This window comes from Engystomops pustulosus, chromosome 2 (assembly GCF_040894005.1).
Source record: "Engystomops pustulosus chromosome 2, aEngPut4.maternal, whole genome shotgun sequence".
NCBI classification, from domain to species: Eukaryota; Metazoa; Chordata; class Amphibia; order Anura; family Leptodactylidae; genus Engystomops; species Engystomops pustulosus.
Window position 1 is genome coordinate 241410821 of NC_092412.1, and position 22641 is coordinate 241433461.

Genomic DNA, 22641 nt, shown 5'->3' on the forward strand with positions numbered 1-22641 from the left:
TGTACTGGCAGTCCCCAGGTTACATACAAGATAGGGTCTGTAGGTTTGTTCTTAAGTTGAATTTGTATGTAAGTCGGAACTGTATATTTTGGTCTCTGTGACAATTGGATTTTAAAAATGTCGGGGTTTTCTCTTGTTTCCTATATCATTAACTTTGTGGATTTAACAATCTTTTAACAAAATTGGTATTTTTTTGTTCCTAAACTTGTTTCAACACTGCATTTTTCCTAAAATGTAAGGTTTCACACATCTTTTCATCTTCAAAATACCCTGTTGCTTTCTAAATTTTATTTTTAACAAATACCTACAATTTTTAAATAACAATACAAACTCCAGCGGATATAAAATTTCCCTGTCATCTCGAATAGATCTAAGGAAATGTGTATGCTATTTTTATTTTGAACACACAAAAACAATTCAGTAGACATGCACATTTTTTCTTTTGGTTTACTGTCACTTCTTGCTTGTAGGTTCCCCCGCTCTTCTATCATGCTGTCTCTCCATAGAGTAACACATGCTGGGAATGTTCGCGGGAGACCAACATTTTACATATCTCTCATAAATGTAGAAGTTATTTTGATTTCCTCCTATTTTCGATGTGTTTTTTAGATTAAAGGAAATGAACACCAACAGATCTATCAAGATTGTTTATATCGAGCTCTGGGTCTGGGGATAAGAAAACAGAAAAGTAAAAACCTAAACTTCAATACATAAGAATAGGCATAGAGCGGAAGAAGACTTTTGAAATATCATAGTTCAAGTTTTAGGATATAATAGAAAACAAGTATACTATAAATCGCACTTACACTCTTATGCTCAACTCTGGAGAATCGTAGGGCCTTATTTCACAAAAACTTAAAGTTTTGAAAATTGTTGTGTTTGCTACATATTCATGTAGCGGTGCCGAGGTCCTTATAACATCTCACCAACATTGTAGAAAAAAACACATGAAAATACATTTAATAAATTTTTCAAAATTTATTCATGTGCAAACTATGAAACCTCTATGAAGCAGGGTTCTATTGGGTTCAAGACTTCATGGTGACCAACATAATCACCACAGACCAGTCTCCAAAGGACCCAGCAGCCGAGTACTATGTCTACTGTCAGACCACGGCTCCAGGTTCTGGTTCTCTACATCCCACACAAATCTGTCCCCAAGTAATTATGAAATAGAAAATGTAAACATGAGTCACCCTTATTATTGCCAGGTAGGAGTGGACCCCTAATCCCTAGACGGATGAGATGCTCACCTTATAAAAAGGAACATGTTCTCATCAACTCACTGGAGGCAAAGGTAGACCACCACAGTGGAGCAGAGCTGCTTCGACTACTGGTGCCCAAACAGAGTAGACAAATAAATGTGAGGTTTCACAAGCAAAAGCCAGGTAATGGATGATGGCTCAAACACAAATTTGGTAGAGAAAGAAAAGGGGGGATTTTTTTGGAACATCAATATAGGGTGGGCAACACATTATGGGAATCTATTCTTCCCTTCTTCAGATTCCAAAACAAGTGACACACAAAGGTTGTCCAATGTTTTATTAAAAGTGGCCACTTTACGTCAGCCAAACCTCAGGAAGCCATTTTTTACTTCAATGTGTCTGGTCCCGTGTTGTCCTATATACAGCCCCGTTTTCTATTACACATTGGAAGACATGTTCGGTTGCTGAGTATTAGATGTGTACTGTTACGTCTCCACGACTTTTGTCTCTGATCTAGTATTTTGGCGGCAGAGTAAGACTGAATTTACACATCCAGTCGGGCACACGTCCGGCACACTGGATGAGGGGTGACCCAGCCCCTTTCCATAGAGAAGCACGGAGGACGGCATGCACAAGAAGATAGTACATATCCTTTCTTTTCCCCGTGTACAGAGCAATATATTGCTCCATGAGCCCGTTGCCGTCTATATGGGGCGAATAATACGGTCGCAAGCTTGCGGCTGTACATACGTGCCCCCCCCCAAAAAAATATTCTTGTTAGTGTAGCCTAACAAGAAATCTTACTCTTTTATAAAATAAGAAACTAATTTAGAATTTTTAATTGTTCTTCTCTCTAAATATTGAATTAAATATACAATTTTTTATCCAAATAGCATACGTAATTGTGCAATCTTTTGTTCGCACATAGGATACACAACAATCGTTAAAAAATGTAAATTTTTTCAATGATTTTGTACACTATTATTGCTACTATTTCCGTTCAATTTCATTACCATTTATAAAAGAGCCTCTCCAGCATTCGGCAGTACTTTTTTCACTTGCATTTTTAAAAGAAGACGTCAACATAATAAAAATAAATCCAATTCATCAAGTGTGTGATTTACCGTTGTAAAGTTTGTAAATTAGCTCTGATGATAGGTTGTTACTGGAATCCATCAATATAATTACACATCGCTTCTCACTCTCAATAAATTAATCCTGTTTGTTGACATCACCTTTCAGTTGATAGACACCGAAAAATCCATATATTATATATTTCCATGTCAATTTGTCTACAAAAATAAAAAATAGATATTAAAAGGACTGGGTAATGTATTCATATCAGCCCCGGCTCAGTTACTTTGAAATTGCAGAGCATCTCCCTTATATATGCTTTAGTCAATGGCCTTGACAAGTCATTTCAGTGATTTTGGAAACATGTACACTGCTAATGACAAACTTAGGTCTATAAAACTAAAACTGTCAGAGGACATTCCAATAAAAAATGTGATTTACAGCGCGTAATTTCAGGTGGTTGTGGAAAGTGTCAGTCACTTTAATTCCTTTAGTCCATTTGCTGTCATATAAATGGCTTCTCACTGATGACACCTGTATAGAGACATAGTGGTATTTAAAATAATATATTGTCCTTCTGGTTGATGGCTCTATGACTCCCTATGACCCTAGAGGTATATAGAGATAAAATAAAGCACCCATAGGCCTTTGTATGGAGGTATGCAAAATTTATAATGTTCATTTGATCACCGTATTCCGTTTTTCTAGTGGTTAATACCCCTATAATTGGGGAGCCGCAATGTACACAGTTCTAGCGAAGTGGCACATGTCATTACCTAAAAACCACAGGCCCTCTGTGTTCTGCCACAATGGGGCAGATTTACTTACCCGGTCCATTCGCGATCCAGCGGCGCGTTCTCTGCGGAGGATTCAGGTTCTGCCGGGATTCACTAAAGCAGTTCCTCCGCTGAAGTTCCTCGGAGTGCACTGAAGTTCACCGTCCTATCGTGGGTGCAGGTAAGCACGTGTCAAGCAACACTTTTTTTTTAAAATGTGGCGGTTTTTCCGAATTCGTCGGGTTTTTATGCGGCCACACCCCCCCTCAATTTCCGTCGCGTGCATGCCGGCGCCGATGCGCCACAATCTGATCGCTTGCACCAAAATCCCAGGGCAATTGAGGGAAAATCGGGGCAAATCGTTAATTTTCGGATAACCCGTCGGAAAAACGCAATTCGGGCCCTTAGTAAATGACCCCCAATGTTTCAAGTAGTTAATTGGTTTCTATGAAATCTGGAGAACAAGGTCCCATAGGGTTCATAGACTGCTTTTTCCATTTTCTTTCATCTCTGCATCTGCCAAGTTAGAAATTGCTCCATTAGTGGGTATCTAGGGCAGCACAGCAGGCACATTATTGGGGGCACCTAGCCCCCAAAAGCATTGGAGGAACTGTTTCAGGAAGATGTAGACCATGTGGATACTGCACGTCTTTGCCCCTGTATTCGCCCATTCTTCAGAGATGCTATATTAAGGGGTGTAGAGCAGCACAACAGATTGTTTGGTTTTGGGAGCATCTAGAATAGAATTGAAAGAACTGTTTCAGAAGGAGTTAGACCATGTAGTTACTACAGAGCCTAAGTGTCTGAGGCCACTCTATCTCTTCTGTATAGATGTTGTATTAAGGGTTGTCTAGGGCAGCAGAATGGGCATAGTATGAGGGAAACCTGAGATATTATTAGAAGAACTGTTTCAGGAAAGGAGGTTGACCGTAGCCACTCTACCATACCCCTTCTGCAGGCATAAATTTTAAACATATTTTATTTTAGGAGATGTCTACGGGGGAGCAATGATCCCAGCATCATCCTGGGGAATGTGAAGATCAATGCCAGAATGCTGGCATAACTCATGGAATTTAAAGGGTAACAGCGGAGATCGGTGCCAGGAACAATCGTGGGTGTTAACAATGAGTGAGTGGATCCATTCAATGGTTTAATTGAATTCAGGTCTGGATCCACAAATCTGTGTGACCCAAATACCGATGGTCCCGCTTATCATTTTTGGTAAGAAGATGCCATTTTTAAGGCGACAAATCAATATCTTTGCTGATTGACTTGAAATACCAGCTAGTCAATACTTTCATTTATCCCAGAAATTAGAGAGGGGTAATGGGTGGGGAGTAAAAAAAAATCATAATCAAAATTAAGACAAATTAGGAACCCTTCCTACATGCACCGTACTATTACAGCATAGCATCAGTCATTTTGTATGGAGAACACCCATGGGTACAGCCCTCTCCATACAGAGTGGGTGTTTGCTGTACCATGCAACAGAAAATAGGGCACAAATGTCTTTAACATTACTTTTTCACCATTTTGCTGCTCCCCACAATGGTAGCAATGAAAATGTCATCAGGTACTGCAAAAAACAACACATTTACACAGGGCTCTAAACTGTAGTATGAAAAAGTTATTTGTGTCAGAATATGGCAAAATTAAGAATCTTCTTGTATAAACACAATTTTTTGTCAATTTCACATCTGGAATTTTACTTACCCAGTCCTGTCACAATCCCATGGTGCGTTGTCTGACGAGGATTCGGGTCTGCCGCGATTCACTAAGATTGTGCGCCCAAGTTCCTGCATCCGTTGCTTCTGTACCGAGGTCCGCAGGAGTTCACCTGCTTCTTCCCGCTGCTTGTAAGTGCGTGTCTTGCGACACATTTCTAAATGTTGAATCCCACGCGTTGTCCAAATCCATTGGGTTGTCCGACGGCCCGCCCCCCAATTTCTGTCATGTGCAAGCCGATGCGCCAAAATCCAATCTCGTGCTCCAAAATCCCGGGGCAATTTGGCGCAAAATGGAAATCGCCCAGGAAACCAACAGAAATGTGCTCTGCGGACCATTAGTAAATGAGCCCCTATAAAGCACAATTTGCTACTCAGGAAACAAGCCTTTATACAGTTCTGTACATTGAAAAATACAAAAGTTGAACATTTCTGTAGGTGAAAAGCAGAAAACAGAAACCCATAGGAAGGTCAGGTCGTTCAATGAAAAGTTGGTGTTTTAGAAAATTAGGAGGCATCTGGCCTCACCCCTGCCAGACGTAGGTTAATGGGTAGGGCACAGTCTCAACTGCGGCTGTGCCAGCAGCATTTAAAGGGTTAACATGCACGACACAAACAGTGCTGGACCCAAAAGCATGTGTAAAATAGTGAAAGATCGAAATGCCCCCCCCCCCCACATTTAGATGATGGTTACTGCCAAATCGGTGCCGTCAACCTTTTTTAAAGATTCTGCCAAACTCAGCGAACCTGAACCTGAACGGGTCCACTTGTCACTGGTTATATATCCATTTCCAGGACCATTGGAGCAAAGCTGAGCAATTTGATTCTGACCCAAATTTCTTTTTTGACAAATTTGGTGAAGCTTTTACAAATCAAATCTTTGATGATTCGCTCACCTCTAACTACGATGTCTTACAGAATAATGATTTTTAGATATGCTCAATTGAATATGTGTAAAACCAGCAAAGCAAAAAAATATGTCCATATGTGAACCGGTGTTAAATATCGAAATTGATTTAACAAGTTTGTCGATGAAGCGTGTCAGACAGACGAGGAATGAATGTAACGGGATAACACTAAGTCATATTATATATTAGCTCCCAGCACCCAAATAATAAATTCCTGCTAATTTATTCTCATTTCTTTAATTTTTCTAGGTTTATGAAAATCACTTAAATTAGAAGTTGTAAAAAGTTGAAACGTAAAAAGTCATGGAACTGGCGCTGCCAGGGACGTCTCAGCCTGGCAATTACATAAACCCGCTGTATTGTATTGTGATGCCACCTGGTAGTGAGGAGCGACGGAAAGACTAACGCTAATGAGAAAGTGCCATGTTAATGCATCATTATTAATGGCTTATTAGTAGAAAGGGCATTATACAAGGGGAGAGAGCCGGGGACGAGAGCCGGAGATAATGCGGCTGTGATAAATATTACAATTACACGTGTATTGTTACACCATGGCACAGTTAATAAATCAGACAGTTTTATTTTAGGAGATTTTACATTCCGGAATAGAATCTTATGTATAAGTAAAGGAGAGTCAGCTCACCTGAGGGCTTTGCATCGTGTTCCTGGATGTCCAAGCACGGATAATCTTTGTTCCAAGTTCAACACAAAAGATATAAGAGAGATCCAGCTCACAGCACAATCCAGGTTTATCGCAAAAGCATGTACCGTGTGCTGAAAAACTCAATCGGCTTATACCCGAGTAAAAAAAGACTAAGGTAAAACTCACCTTTCCGACGCCCCCCGCATGTCTTCTTTTCGATCCTTCCGGCAGCGGCAGCAGGTCTATGCGGTGCACAGCTGTGACGTCAGCCGTGGCTGTAATAGTATTGTGTGGGCCAGCAGCCGGCTTACTCTGATGTCAGCTCTGATGTGCGCCGCACGGACCTGCCACCACTGCCAGATGCATGGCTGCTATATACTGGGGGCGCTGCTGGCTGCAGTACACTGGGGGGGCTGCTATATACTGGGGGCCTGTAACCAATGCATTTTCCACCCTAGGCTTATACTCGAGTCAATAGGTTTTCCCAGTTTTTAGTGGTAACGTTAGGTGCCTTGTCTTATATTCAGGTCGGCTTATACTCCAGTATAATTGTTTCATTATTGTATAGACCGTGAGCTGTGGTCCTCTGTTTCCCTCTGTTAAACTCGGATTGTCCTGTGAGCTGGATCTCTCTTATATATTTTGTGTTGGCCTTAGAATAGATTCTTAGACAAATCAGTCAAATTGGCGTTTTTTTTTGCTTGGTTCGGTTTTTATTTTTCGGGTAAGGTGCCACTCAAGGCGATGGAATAGTCGGTTGCTTCAGCTGATTGTCGTAGAAATGTGCGTTTAGTAAAGTTTCTCATATTCCAATGCTAGATAACAAATCATACAGAAAAACTCCAAACTATTGTTGAGCACGTACAGTGTTCAAGTTCACCCCCCATTGTTATCGCCCATCAACGAGGAACCGTTAACGACCCTAGGAAAAATGGCATTGCACATACACTGCTGGTGTAAAGGGTAATACCCACGGTCAGAACCAGCACCGATTGTGGGGGCAAGCTTTCAGGTTTGCTACCAGTACTAAACCTTCAGGACCAGTTTGGTCGAAACTGGCTGAACTCGAACCTCAATAAGTCTACTCATCCCTTCTTTCCAAACTTTTATTTTCGTTAATTCAGGAACAGCCCCAGTGTTTAGATGGTTGTGGCCTTTATTTTACCTCCTGCCTCCGTCTTGGTGCACTTTTCCTTTTCCCTGTCCTCTAAATCGCCTTTACTTCAAGGGTGATGTCACATCTTGGTTATCCCATATCCCCAACTACATCTACAGATCCAAAGCCATGCCTCCAGCACAACGTCCTGTGTAATGGTATTCTGGGATTTGTAGTCAAATTGAGCATACTTAACCCTCTCATGACTGCCCTATATGTCCTAGTTCCATATAATAAATGCAGATAACATGTGTATGGACTCAAATTATGCATAAGACTTTAAATTACATAGATACACAGCAGGGAATTCATCATTGTCTTTTTTGTCTATGTTTGGTGTTGCTTTTGCACAGTTGGGGAACAAACGTTGCTTTGCAAATGATCATAGGACAGTGCAAAGTCCCTTTAAAATGGGCCAAATTCTTTATTTGCATAGACTAGTTTTCACAACATTGAACTGAATTCATGATTTGCCACTTGGTGCAGATTTTTTTTTTAGGCACATGTTTTGGCGTAAAATGACTCCAGTGATCAAGACATCAAGGGACATGTGCGGCAAAAAAAAGAACATACACAAAACAAACAAAAAAAAAACAAATACAACATCCATAGGCTCACTTGATGAATTCAGATAAAACAAAAATGGAATTCAACATAGAGAACCAAGTCGAAGACAAATTGTAATGATGAATTCTCCCCATAGAATTACTATGGAGAGGGAAGGGGGAGCAGTGAGTCAAAGTAATAATAATAATAGCTTTATTTATATAGGGTTCACAAATTACGCAGCGCTGCACACAGCAAACACGGAGAGAACATACAAGCTCTTTGCACATGTTGACCTGGATGGGACTTGAACCCAGGACCCAAAAAGTTGAAAACTCTCTTCCCACCAAGTAACCAAGTGTACAAAAAACTCACAGACTGTGGGGTTCATTTACTTAGAGTCCGAATCGCACATTTTCGTCGGGTTTCCCGAATTTTTCCAATTTGTGCCGAATTGCTCCGGTATTTTGGCGCACGCGATCGGATTGAGGTGCATCGGCGCTGGCTTTCACGCGACAGAAATCGGGGGTCCTGCGGTTTTCTGCGGATTCAGAAAAAACGCCGAATTAAAAAAAAAAAATTGTGTCGCAAGAACAGCACGAAGAAGGTGAACTCCGGCGGACCTCTGCGCAGCAGTGACACCTGGTGGACATCGGGCGCACGACCCTAGTGAATCCCGCCAGACCCGAATCCTCGTCGGAGAATGCGCCGCTGGATCACGACTGGACCGGGTAAGTAAATGTGCCCCATAGTCTGCAGAAAGGATACATGTTATAAAACAGTGGGGCTCATTTACTTACCCGGTTCGCGGAGTTCACCAAAAGTGCATTTTCCGACGATAATGCACTGTGCCGCGATTCACTAAGATCGTGCGCCCGATATCCTGCATGTGACATTTCCCCGCTCAGGTCCGACGGAGTTCACCTTCTTCTCCCTGGAGCATGTAAGGGCTTGATCTTGCGACACAATTTGAAAGTTATATCCCGCGCTCAGTCTGAATCAGTCGGATTGTCTTACGTCTCATGTAAGCCGGAGAAGCTGCGCCAAAATCTGATCGCGTGCGACACAATCCCAGCACAGACACCTGTTAAATACCTGTCCAAGCCGTGCAGTGCCCAAAACAGAAAGCGAGTAGTGCGGCCTCCAATGATTGCAAGTCACATGATGACCAGAAACAGTATTAATGGACTTGTTTACATACTAAACTACTGATTCCTAAAACGTTTTTTGACATTTTAGTTATGCTTTATAGATGTTGTCTCTTTCCACCCCCCCCCTTTATATTAGTAAAGTCTACGTTCCCCCTGCACATGAGCTAATTACATGGATTTCTACAGTCTGAAGGAGAATTATGCAGCAAATGCTCCCACCAGTGGTGAAATCATTATAGTATAGTTATTATAACTAATTGGCTGCCCACCTACAGCAATGACAAGGGAGGTCCTGCAAAGCCGAAAACCGCTCCTACCCCCAACACGAGGAATTGTGAGAAATGACTTCTCCTAATTCATTACGGCGCGTTGGTTCTAATTTAGCTGCACGAATTTCCATAGCTGAAAATGAGGTGTAAATGTCTATCTGTGATGTAAGACCCTCAGGTAATTTACGACAAGTGTTAATCGCGGTCTGATAAGTTACGGTTGCCATTTAGCGATTGCCGTGTTATGGGTTTGGTTGAGTTATTAATAGAGCGGCATTATCACTTCTGGTCATATCTACAAAATATCATTGATCTAAAACAACATCTCCCGCTGTGACGCCGCCGCTCCGCGCTGTAGGCTGACTTACTCGTGGTATTTAACTGCACAGGACTAATCTAATCATAAAAACTCTTCTTAAAGGGCACCTGAAGCCAAAAAGAAAACCTGACAGCATCATTTATGTGAAGTAACTGAGCGCAGATGTGTCTGTTATTATCAGCTTTATATTGTCATGATCGGCCATATTCATTCTCCATGGGAATCTATAGGTTTTTGGCAATCCTTTTAATTGGTCACTAACTATTTAAAGGGGTGGTCAACTTTCAGCAAATAATTGATATTGTTTGTGTAATAATAATAATAATGATCTTTATTTGTATAGCGCCATCAAATTCCGTAGCGCTTTACAAATCAGTAATAATGTAATGAAGAGTTACGCCATTTTCCAATATACTTTCTGTGGCACATTTACTTACCCGGTCCGAGGAGTTCACCAAAAGTGCATTGTCCGACGATAATGCACTATGCCCGATATCCTGCATGTGACGCTTCTCCACTCAGGTCCGCCGGAGTTCACCATCTACTTCCTGGTGCATGTAAGTGCATTGGATGCGACACAATTTAAAAGATAAATCCTGCACTCAGTCCAAATCTGTCGGATCGTCCATTGGCACGCCCCCTAATGTGTGTTGAATGGAAGCAGCGCAACTGTGCCAAAATATGATCGCCCGCGACACAATCCCAGCACCAACACCTGTTAAATACCTGTCAAAGCCGTGCAAATCCCAAAAACGGTGCAAAGTCTGTAAAAAGTGTGATCGGCAGAAGTCTGCAGTTCCTCTGGGGCAGATTTACTTACCTGGTCCGTTCGCGATCCAGCGGCGCGTTCTGTGTGCTGGATTCGGGTCCGGCCGGGATTCACTACGGTAGTTCCTCCGCCGTCCAACAGGTGGCGCTGCTGCGCTGAAGTTCCCCGGAGGCGCGCTGGAATGCCCTGAAATTCACCGGCCTATACCTGGTGAAGGTAAGTGTAATTTTTGCGACACATTTTTTGTCTTAAATGCTGCGGTTTTTCCGAATCCGTCAGGTTTTCGTTCGACCACGCCCCCCGATTTCCGTCGCGTGCATGCCAGCGCCGATGCGCCACAATCCGATCGCGTGCGCCAAAATCCCGGGGCAATTCAGGTACAATCAGCGCAAATCGGAAATTTACTTCCAGTGGATAGAAATCTGTCCATGGTCATGTGATGGTGCACAAGCCGTGCATTCTTCCTCCATTCTTCCTTATGCAGCCATTAGCTCACCTCTTGCTCCAAGCAAATCTCTGTGAGAAGAGCTAGCAGAGAAGAGAATCAAATGCCCACTTGTAGAGTCCAAGGGCTCCTGGGCAAAATTCCTAAAGGGGCCCCCACCTACAAAGATTGAGCTAACCTCTGTCTCATAGTTGAATCCACCCTCTGCCATCTTGTAACTTTAGTGTCCCGCAACATTTTAAATGTATCACTTATTTATTTGCTCTCTCTTTGGATTAGTTCCCTCCTACCACTATACGTTTAACTGTCCACCTCCCTGCCTGAACTAAGGTTTAAGCTTCCTTTTAAGTTATGTCTCCGTTTACATAAATACCCCCTTTTAGAGCGACTGTCCCCTTCCTTGTCGCTTCCATCTTAGGTCATGTATAATATCTCCTTTCTCCATAAGTGCCACCTCCTCTTCTACCCTCAGTCCCTATTCACCATATTCACTAAATCCCTCCATCAGCTCTCCATCCCTTCAGTCTCCTCCACACTCCATCAGCTCCCCATGACCTCAGCCCCTAACTCCACACACTATCAGCACCCACATACACCATCAGCTCCCTATCCGCATAGCCCCCCCCCCCCCCACATCATCAGCTCCCTATCCCCCCAGTTCCACTTATTATCATATATACAGGATAGATAGATAGATCAGGCAGAGCACTTGGTATATAGTTGTTTTAAATTGATGTTCTGTCCAGATGAAATAGCGTCTCTACACGGAAATCTGTCACCGGTGCTCGCTCTGTCCTCTCATTTGGGACTTATGAAAGACTTAATTTCACCTCCCACTCAAATATCTGCAGTAGTTGAGCGGAGGGTCAGGAGCCATTATAGCACAGAACAGATGGTCAGATTCACAGACTTAAAAATGTCATAGCCTGTTCTACACAATTGTAATAAACACAATGAAAAGTTTCTGCACTGAACTAAAAGCTTTTTCATCCAGCTACTGCCTGACTGTGCTGCGGAGAGGCTGATGGTTGTACGAGAAGAATCATAGGGGATGCAGGCAGCTGAATAACATAGGCACCTAGTGATTAGGACATCACGTATAACCATGACAATGGAGAAGTTGTCAGTGTGTGTGGGCTGGAGAGAGACCCCGGCCTTCACATTCACTGCATTATTATTCTTTGTATGTATTATTGTATGTACCTCTACACACACTGAAGTAACAAAAATATCATAGACTTGGATAATAGAGTCATTGAAATGAGGTAACCAGGAGGACAATAACTACTACCACATGGGAGAAGAATCATCAATCACATACTGACCACGGCCGGATGCTGTACAATTCAGTGCAACTCCGATGTTATTGGCATAGATCGCTCAGTGTTCTGCTGTAGTGGTGTCCTGGTGACATTTGATCCAAAAGAATTTGCATCTCACTTGCTTCTGATAAATCCCCCCATTGACAAAGTGACAGTCAGAGACAAATACAGAGACAGTCAGAGACAGTCACAGTCAGAGACAGAGAAAACCAGAGACAGAGAAAACCAGAGACAGAGACAGTAAGAGACAGTTGGAAAAAGTGAAAGACAATCCGAGACAGCCAGTGTCAGAGACAGTAAGCGGCAGAGACAGTCTAAGAAAGTTAAAGACAATCAGAGACAGTATGAGAAAGTCAGAGACAATCAGAGACAGTCAAAAACAATCAGAGACAGAGACAGTCAGAGACAGATGTAGTCAGAGACAGAGACAGTCAGAAACAGACAGTGACAAAAACAGTCAGTGCTAGAGACAGTCGTTGACAGGGAAAGTCATAGACAGATGGACACAGACAGATAGTCAGAGACAGAAATGTCAAAGACAGATAGACACAGACAGAGACAGTCAGAGACACAAATGTTCAGAGACAGACAGAGAGATAGATGCAAATAAAATATTGTTAACCAATTCTATTTTCTTATAGATAAGAGCAGTTATATATGCCGAGAGCCACAGCTAGTATATCTATATATTCATCTATCTTTTTTGACTTGATGTTTGCTGTCAACAGCAACTTAAAAGTCCATTTCTGACAATTGAAACTTCTGAAATGCTAAATGTTGTGCTTATTCACTCCCGACTAGACTCCTGTAACTCCCAGTTAATTGGTCTTCCACTTACTAATTTCAATCCTCTACAGTCTATTCTTAATGTAGCAGCTAGGCTCGTCTTTCAGAAAACACACTACACTGATGCCTCCAGTTTGTGCCGATCACTGTACTGGTTGCCCATCTCCTTCTGTATTCACTTTAGAATAATAACCCTCATCCACAAAGCTCTGAATAATGCTGCACCTCCCTATCTATCTTCTCTCATCTTAGTCTATCGCCCTTCCCCTGCTCTTCGATCTGCTAGAGATTTTAGATTAATCTCTACCCTAATTCGAACCTCTCCCTCACATCTCAAGGACTCCTCTCGAGTTGCACCAATTCTCTGGAATGGCCTTCCCCAGACTCTCAGACTAATACCCACCCTCCAAAGTTTCAAACGTGCTCTTAAAACCCATCTCTTTAGGCAAGCCTATCACACTCGCTAACTGGATGAGATGTCAACTCTCCCTTTACTAATCCATCCTATGTCCTATCTCCCATCTGTTATCCAGCAAACACCAGATATAGACCGAGCTCCAGGCTTCTCTACAGACACTTTTACCTTGGACTTTGTGTATAAGATGGTGACTGATGATTAGTTCAAGCAGCAGAATTTTTATTTACGAAATTAGTTATTATTATTTATTATTATTACATTTTTTTATATTGTTCCCTTATAAAGAATGGCTAGACCATTGTATAATCTCATTTACCTCTTCTGTAACCCCCTCATCCTCATAGACTGTAAGCTCTTGTGTCACCCCCTCATCCTCATAGACTGTAAGCTCTTGTGTCACTCCCTCATCCTCATAGACTGTAAGCTCTTGTGTCACCCCCTCATCCTCATAATCTGTAAGCTCTTGTGTCATCCCCTCATCCTCATAGACTGTAAGCTCTTGTGTCCCCCTCATCCTCATAGACTGTAAGCTCTTGTGTCCCCCTCATCCTCATAGACTGTAAGCTCTTGTGTTCCCCCTCATCCTCATAGACTATAAGCTCTTGTGTCACCCCCTGTTCCTCATAGACTGTAAGCTCTTGTGTCACCTCCTCATCCTCATAGACTGTAAGCTCTTGTGTCACCCCCTGTTCCTCATAGACTGTAAACTCTTGTGTCACCCCCTCATCCTCATAGACTGTAAGCTCTTGTGTCTCCCCTCATCCTCATAGACTGTAAGCTCTTGTGTCACCCCCTCATCCTCATAGACTGTAAGCTCTTGTGTCACCCCATCATCCTCATAGACTGTAAGATCTTGTGTCACCCCCTCATACTCATAGACTGTAAGCTCTTGTGTCACCCCCTCATCCTCATAGACTGTAAGCTCTTGTGTCACCCCCTCATCCTCATAGACTGTAAGCTCTTGTGTCACCTCCTCATAGACTGTAAACTCTTGTGTCACCCCCTCATCCTCATAGACTGTAAGCTCTTGTGTCACCCCCTCATCCTCATAGACTGTAAGCTCTTGTGTCACCCCCTCATCCTCATAGACTTTAAGCTCTTGTGTCACCCCCTCATCCCCATAGACTGTAAGCTCTTGTGTCCCCCCTCATCCTCATAGACTGTAAGCTCTTGTGTCCCCCCTCATCCTCATAGACTGTAAGCTCTTGTGTCACCCCCTCATCCTCATAGACTGTAAGCTCTTGTGTCACCCCCTCATCCTCATAGACTGTAAGCTCTTGTGTCACCTCCTCAGCCTCATAGACTGTAAGCTCTTGTGTCACCCCCTCATACTCATAGACTGTAAGCTCTTGTGTCACCCCCTGTTCCTCATAGACTGTAAGCTCTTGTGTCACCCCCTCATCCTCATAGACTGTAAGTTCTTGTGTCACCCCCTCATCCTCATAGACTGTAAGCTCTTGTGAGCAGGAGCCTTACTTCTATTGTTCTATATGACTGTTTGTTCTCTGTAATGTAATATTATATTTGTATACGTCACCTATTATTTGTAATGTGCTACAGAAATCGATGGTGCTATGTAAAGATTATTATTATTACAAGTGTCCCCTTGATATTCAACCTATAGCCCCCATATGATTATCTGGACTCCAGCATAGAGAACCTTGGTACATCAGTTAAGTGCCAAATGACCAGGATGTGTTAAAGATGCTGGGGCGCAGCCCCAAAGGAATAGGAAGAGTGAGATAACAGGCCAAGGTCAGTGCAGGTGAAGTTCTATCTAAAATGATAATTCAGGCAGAGGTCAAGGCAAGAGGAAGAAGCATTAAAGGAAATCTACCACTAAAATTCATCATGAGAAACCAGGGACACTTACCCATAGATTCAGACACTGTGGCCCAGATTTACTAAAGGGCGTGCACCAGTTTTCTGGTGGAAGACCCCTTTATGTCGCGGCTTCACTCTTCTTCACGTAACTCAAATTTCTGCACATAAAGGGGTGTTCTGGTGCTCAGTCGGAGCCCATGTTAAAGGTGCACCAAAAAAAAAGTGTTGCACTCAGTCGGAGCAGTGCAGGACACACCAGATTCATGAAGAATGTGTGCCAGAAATCCTGAATCTGCCTCCTGCACACTACACAGGAAAACTGCATATAGTACACACTGCACTGTTCTTACTAAATGTGGGCCTGTGACTGCTATTATCCTCTTCTTACCCATGGCCTCCTTCATTTTAAAATCAGCTTTTAAAATTACGCTAATGAGCCTGAAGGGCTCCCAGCCGGTGTTACCTGAGCTACTCTTTGCTGCAGCGTCACAGGCTGCTACACTGTGCAGTAGCACATATCCCCATCCTCTTGGGTAAATCTGCAGTACAGGGGGTTTTCAAGCTCATTAGCATGATATTTGTTATTGGGGTGCAAGGCATCTGTCTGGGTTGGCAGTCAGGGTATTTGCTTACTCTCTGCACACATTACCAGCTAAGGACTGTCTTCACATCCCCATCAATGTAGTGCCGGCCATGCACGCATACTAATTCTTCATTCATAGGGAGTATCAGGTGGAGATTTGATCCCTGCAGTTTAAATGTCATTGGGAAGCGATGGCCAGACACCCAGCACACTGACACCTATTCCTTATCATGTGGCTAGGGTGTATCTGTCTTAGGGGGGGGACAGAATTTTTAACACTATAAGAATACATTATATATATTGCTATCCATATTAGTCCATAATACTTGAGCTTCAAACTTGAGCAATTCAGAATGGAAGACTTCTGCATATGAATGCAATGGTGTCCTGGTTATGTCAGAATATTTGGAAGGAATCCTAAAATTGAAATCCTCTATCCGGTACAATGTGACTGCCTCCATTGTTATCATATCCTGGCAGAGTTCTGTAACTGCAAATACTGAACGTGTTGTAAGGTAACGCGATATTACACTGTGAGTATGGAGGGATGGAGCGCATGGATGGCCTTGGGCCAGGGACACATTGCTTGATTTTTTGCTTAGCTGTAGTTGCTTCAATCCTCATCATTCATTTTTACGGTCCATATTGTGAGTTCAGAGACAAACCCGGCTCATTTTTATACATGATTTATCTTATTTGGGGAATGGAAAGTATAAATTACCTGGTTTTTTTAGGGCTGGTATGGACAGAAGATTTGGCAAGAAAACTTAAAATTTGGTTGGCACAAGACAAATACATTTCTCAAGTCTTCGATTGCTTCTGGGAATGACATAGTGAACTCTTACAGATTCTTTATCGATGGAGGAAGCCACAGCACCCAAAGGTTTAAATTCCAAAAAGGCTTTATTCACATATCATCCGGGCATAAAAAAATGCGCCGTTTCGATTCCCAATGAATCTTTATCAAGCATAAAAGCATGGCGAATGCAAGCATATACATATATAAAAGTGTATGGTGACAACATTTCCCCTTCTGACGTAATATGTAGACTCACATTTGTTATTTCTTATAAAAACTCAGGTACAAAAGCACATAAATAGATAATTAGGTCTCATGTGCATCTCAAAATTTAGTAAATAGTGGTTGCGATAGTCAGAAAATACCCCCATCATGTGTTCATTATTCATTTTACTGTCCCCGCACAGAAGCCTCTTGATGTATCGGGCTGCGAATTTTCAAGCTTTCAGGCTGCGAAATATCCCCACATGACTTCATCTTTTGTTCAGATCATGTGATAACTTTGTAGCCTCCAGGGATATATAGAAGAAGCAGCAATATCCTGGGCATAATCCGTAAGTAAACACAAACAAGAAAATATACAGTAAAAAAATACATATTAGGAGGTACAGATAACCATCTGAAACATGCATATCCAGCCTCTAATGGTATGGGGGGCATAGCGAAGATGAGCTAGCCGTATCCATAGAGTGAGAGTGCCGCATCAAATCGCCATATGATACTCTATACGGACTCAACAGATATGTGCGGTTGCACCTCCAAATTTATGGGTGGTAGGTAGGATTAGGGTTCCCACCCCAAATACTTCAAAATTAAAGAATAATCCAAGCACTCCTTTGGAAAATATAATGCCGAGTGAATCGTTTATTTACAAGTAAGTGATCATATTCAAATTAGGGACTTTTCGGCCAAACATAGGCCTCGGTCAAACACAGATCGTAGTAGGGAGCAAGTATCATACAGATTCTTATTATCCATAAGGATCACACCATAGGATCTAACAGGATTAGGGGGTTCATCATTTTGGAAAAATCGCTTATTTCTAAAAGCAAATCCCATATTGTTTTCCCACCGGGGCCCCCAGTGATAAGCTGTACAGTTGTAACAATGGCCGTCCGTGTTCGCTATTATATTACTTGCTCTTGCAACTCCTGGGTCCTAAGTCATGTGCGTAAATTCTTGAGATGTAAAGACCATTGTGCTCACACCAAATGTGTCTACTCCCACACAGTGCACACATCTGGGATCCATTCTAATCTGACTAGTTTGATTGCTTGGATTCTGCTGGATTGCCGCCTGCCCCGACCATGGCCTGTTTGACTTTTCTCTGAGTAACCTCTTATGTTTAGAAGACCTACTTGGGACAGTCCTCTCTAACAGGGCTACTGTGAGAGGTAGCAGCCTTGTGTCCGCAATCACCAATAGAGATGAGCATGATTGATTTTTAGGTACAAGTAAGGGTTTGGGTGCATCCAGTGCAACCCGGACATATTGCAGAATTGGCGGATGTGCAGCCAATCCAGCAAATTGACTCCTCTACCTACTAGCTATTGCGGTGATAAGTTAGGGGGCAACCCCTGGCAAATCTCAGCCATTGCTAGTAGGTAGGATCGGCAATTTGCAGGATTGGCTGCATGGATTGCCTGGTTTAACTGAAGGAAACACCTGACTGATCACAGTTATGGCTATTGGGTAGAGGATTCAATTTTTCTTTCTTACAACCCATGAGGCCAAAAATAAAAAAAATATAAGTGATCCTGGACAACCCCTTTTAGGTATGAAAGTCAAGCTCGGACTAGTTGGTTTGTGTAACAAAAAACACAAGTTTTTATACAATGAAATGGATTGTATGATTGCTGGGAAAGGTTTTTTCCCAATTGGCCCAAAGCCAGCAATGACTAAGCCCAATAAATTAAGTAAATGACAAACTATTTCTATATAATATTTTAGCTTTTATAATATAAATCTATTTTCATATTTAGGTATAAATCTCATCTGGATAATAGAGTGTGTTCCATGTAGATACAATGTCCTCCCCTCATCCCTGTGTGATTGGATATAATACTCACCGCTCTCCAGTAAATTGCATGTTAACACCACGGAAAAAGCAACAAATAGAGAAATTCGTTATTTATTGAATTATCATGACAAATTTTTCCATGACCTCAAGCTTCAAGAGTCGTCTGTACATTTCATCGGAGACCTATTCTCACTTTCCTTTACAAACCTAATAGAACATTTATTATGAATCAGGGTTGATTGCAATCCTGATCCTATTGAATCAAGAACAATTCCAGCACCTGACAATATTATAGATTTTAGAGCGGCTCACTTCAAGATCTTTATTACATGTCTGAATTTTCATTTACTTTGTGCCGCAGGTACTTACATATAGGAGGATGAAAGTGCAAGAACTGAATTCTCTTGTGATAGAGATTGCACAATACAATGTGCGGGAAATTGCAGTTAAATTCTGTATTATGCTAACTGCATGGTTCAGGGACCAGAGGAAAGTGTTCATGCTCTTACATTAAAGATAATGGAAACTAAAAAAAAAGTCCATTCATAGTATCATAGTTTATGAAAAAAGAAACATGTCCATCAAGTGCAACCAAGGAAGGGTAGGGATTGGGTGAAGAAGGGATTTAGGGGAAACAATTCTATATAACATAACCATCAATGTTATTCAGGTGTAAAAAGGCATCTAGACCCTTCTTGAAGCTCTCTACTGTCCCTGCTGTGACCAGCGCCTGAGCTCGGCTATTGACCGATCTCATAGTAGAAAAACCCTGTCGCCTCCGGTGATTAAACCTTGATTTCTCCAGTCGGAGACAGTGTCCCCTCGTCTTTTGATTTGATCTGAAACAACTTACCACCATATTTTTTGTATGGACCATTCATATATTTATATAAATTAATCATGTCCCCTCGTAGACGTCTCTTTTCCAGACTAAATAAATCTAGTTGTTTTAATCTTTCCTCATAACTAAGACCCTCCATACTCCTTATCATTTTTGTGGCTCTACATTGAACCCTCTCGAGCTCCAAGGCTTCCTAATGTCACTTAAAAATCCAGCAAAACTGTTGTCATTGACTAAGGATTTTGCCACACGCGATCGGATTGTGGCGCATCGGCGCCGGCATGCACGCGATGGAAATCGGGGGGGCGTGGCCATAAGAAAACCCGACGGATTTGGAAAAACCGCCGCATTTAAAAAAAAAGTGTCGCTTGACACGCACTTACCTGCACCCAGCGTAGGACGGTGAACTTCAGTGCACTCCGACGGCATTCAGCACAGCAGCGACACCTGGTGGACATCGGGCACACTACCTTAGTGAATCACCGGAAGACCTGAATCCTCGACGGAGAACGCGCCGCTGGATTGCGTATGGACGGGGTAAGTAAATCTGCCCCATTATGTTTGCTTAGAATTATGCAATGAGATGAATGGACCCGACAATCCCGTTTGGGTTCAACTGCCCAACCTAGATGTTTTGCCGGAGAAGTCTACCTAGGTTCCAGCCCCAGTGAAGCACATGTTAGTGTGAATGGAGCCTAACTTAAAGGGGTTTTCACACAAATCATACTTGTTCTCTTGGCTCAGAATAAAGGACATGTATCTGATTGATGGAGTCTGACCACAAGGTTCCATAGTGACCACAAAAATGAGAGCCAACACGTGCTCCATATGGGTGCAACAGAGATGCCCATGCATGACCACCATTCCATTGACTTCTATGGGACTGCTGTATATATGAAGTGGATGGAGCGGTGGTACACACTGGGAATAGAGCTAGGGGGCTCTCGATGTAATAGGTGGATAATCTAACAAGGAATTTGAATAATAGCAGGGTACATTAGAACACATATGTAAACACATACCCACAAAAAGACAAGCATTTTTAACCATAGACATTTAGATATTTTTATGATACATATCTGCAGTCTATAGGGATGACTTTTTGAGCAAAAATTAAAAAAAAAAATCTAATAAAATAAATCACGCTCGCTAGTGCAATCCATCCCTGTTTGCAACACTTATATCTTTACTCAATAGGGACTATCAACTAAATTGCACAATAAAATTGTCATTTTTAGAGTTTAATGGGGTTTTTTTGGTGTCTATCTACCGTAGTTTAAAATAGATTTGTTATTACATAGGAAGAAATTACAAAAAATAGATAATATTGTTATTAATAATAATAATAATAGTAATAATAATAATAATAATAATATCACATTTATTATTTTAAAAATATGAACTAAAATATAATAACCTGAGGAGGTAAGGGGCAGTATAGGATATATGAGCACTGGAAATATTGTTGATCAGTTAACTAATAAATCCATTTACAATACATTAAATCAGATATTTGGATGACATACATATAACTTTCAATAAGAACAATGTAGCAATTACTGGTATATAACCAATACAATACGCGCCGTCTACGTGTCAGACAACACAGAACACAGTTACCACTGACACAGAACATCTTATGTTACAAAGCAAAAATAACTTCAAAGTCCCTGCACAATCTTATGAAGTTGTGTCCTAGTTTTGAGAATAAGATTAAAGTGTTCTTTACCAAAAAGAAAGATATAGACCAGAATAATAGCAGAATAATAACGAGAGTGGCGTATACAACACTGTTACTTGCTTTGTTTCATATGTCTTGTTATATTAACCCTGAGCTATCCTAGAAGGAAAGATAGATAGATAGATAGATAGATAGATAGATAGATAGATAGATAGATAGATAGATAGATAGATATGAGATAGATGATATTCAGATAGATAGTTGATAGAAATTTCATAGATAATAGATAGATAAAAAAGCAAGCATCACACTAAATAAATTGATAATTGTCTTCACACTACCTTATGGCTGGGCGACAAGTCCTTCCAATAGAATCCCTTAGTGATGTTTACACAATAAACATAATTTTTAACCCCCATGCTTTAAAATTTTTAGTTTTATTGCTGTTTTATCTCCTCTAACTCAATGATGGTCAATGTAAAATCCCAGGGTGTGAGCGAGGATTCTATAAGCAGAAGTTTTATGCATCTCTGTGCTTTGAGATGTTGTGTGCTGACAATGTGCTTATATTATCAGGTTACAGGGTTTATATACACTTTCATTTACCTTCTGAACATTGTACTAGTATCTGACACATATAAAAAGATGAGACAGATCAGAGATGATGAGATCCATGAGATGCATATAACATACAATGATACTCAGCTCTGCCAACTCAACTATAACACACACATAGTCAACTCTGCTGTATGCCTCCTTTCCAGATAAAGACCTTATATCTGAGAGCAATAATTGCTATCAGCATTAATTTATTAACAGCTGAGGGAAAATAAAAGCTGAGCCATGGGCAACGAGAACAGTTGTACTCACAGACACACCTGATAAATATCCCCCCTTATCTTCCCTGTAGCTTGTAGAGTAAGTCTCTGCATGCTGCTGCTTGCCGACAGGAAGTGCCTGTGTCTGAGCTGGTCTTGTAATGCAGGGGGGAGGGGCAGGAGGCACAGAGCTCTGCAGTGTGGAGAGAGGAGAAGCTATTCATGAGAAGAATCTGACCATAGACAAAAGATTTAGGGTCAGATCCAGGGGCAACCAAAATTCTATACATCAGGACTGATAGAGTAGGGTTGGAATTATAGCTGCAAAATGCTATATTATTTGTTAATAACAGTGAATTACAGAAATTTTTATTTTGTTATCCTGAGTACATATAAGTCTTTGTGATAATACCCCATTAAAGGTATCTGCATGATGCATTTTTTGTCGGTGTGGTGCGACATACTGTAAGTAATGACCTTGTTTAGATCCCTGAAATCCTCAGAGAAAAAAATGTAGAAACTGATGAGTCTGGGAAGGGATTAAAAATTATCACTGAGCTTTCC

At 41.6% G+C, this 22641-nt stretch overlaps 1 long non-coding RNA gene across 1 annotated transcript; it reads right to left on the reverse strand.

Annotated features, from left to right (window-relative positions):
- Nucleotides 1-526: 526 nt before the first annotated feature.
- LOC140116779 (uncharacterized) lies at nucleotides 527-12354 on the reverse strand. Its single transcript, XR_011852957.1, has 3 exons — nucleotides 12311-12354; nucleotides 2330-2497; nucleotides 527-666 (listed from the first exon to the last, which is right to left on the reverse strand). It is a non-coding gene; the product is annotated as an uncharacterized lncRNA (long non-coding RNA).
- Nucleotides 12355-22641: the final 10287 nt, after the last annotated feature.